Source organism: Penaeus monodon, chromosome 25, assembly GCF_015228065.2.
Source record: "Penaeus monodon isolate SGIC_2016 chromosome 25, NSTDA_Pmon_1, whole genome shotgun sequence".
In the NCBI taxonomy this organism is placed as follows: domain Eukaryota; kingdom Metazoa; phylum Arthropoda; class Malacostraca; order Decapoda; family Penaeidae; genus Penaeus; species Penaeus monodon.
The window spans coordinates 16,078,172-16,078,607 of NC_051410.1; the positions used below are offsets into that span (position 1 = coordinate 16,078,172).

The following is a 436-nucleotide window of genomic DNA, read 5'->3' on the forward strand; positions in this document are numbered from 1 at the left end:
TGCTTTAATAGATTATAAAGTATTGCTGACCTATCAACATTTTTTTTTTCTTTATTCATATATTAAGCATTTTAAACCTCTTATATTATTTTGTAACACCAGTTCCAATGTTTATTGTGAATGGTATAAATAGAGAAAAGTATAAAGAAATGCATTAAAGAGGATTAATAGGCATTTCATTGGTTAGCTATTGTTATTGTGTTTTTTTTTTTTTTTATACATAATTTTTCTCCTTTTGCAATTCCATTTTTTCATTTTTTTTATCATTATTATTTAATAACAGGCAGGACTCATAAAAATTATATATTTCCTATTTTTATGGCCACTTTAGAAAGAACAAGGTGCATTACTAATGTAAGTTAATTGTGGTAATGATGTAGGTGTGAGGAAGGAAAGAATGGTTATATTATGGTACAGCTAGCCAAAAAAAGCATGT

At 25.7% G+C, this 436-nt stretch overlaps 1 protein-coding gene across 1 annotated transcript in view; it reads left to right on the plus strand.

The window, feature by feature from the left end:
- The window catches only part of LOC119589070 (ubiquitin-conjugating enzyme E2 G1-like), a gene marked incomplete in the record, with an annotated part of 59,651 nt that overhangs the window by 54,929 nt on the left and 4,286 nt on the right, over nucleotides 1-436 (plus strand).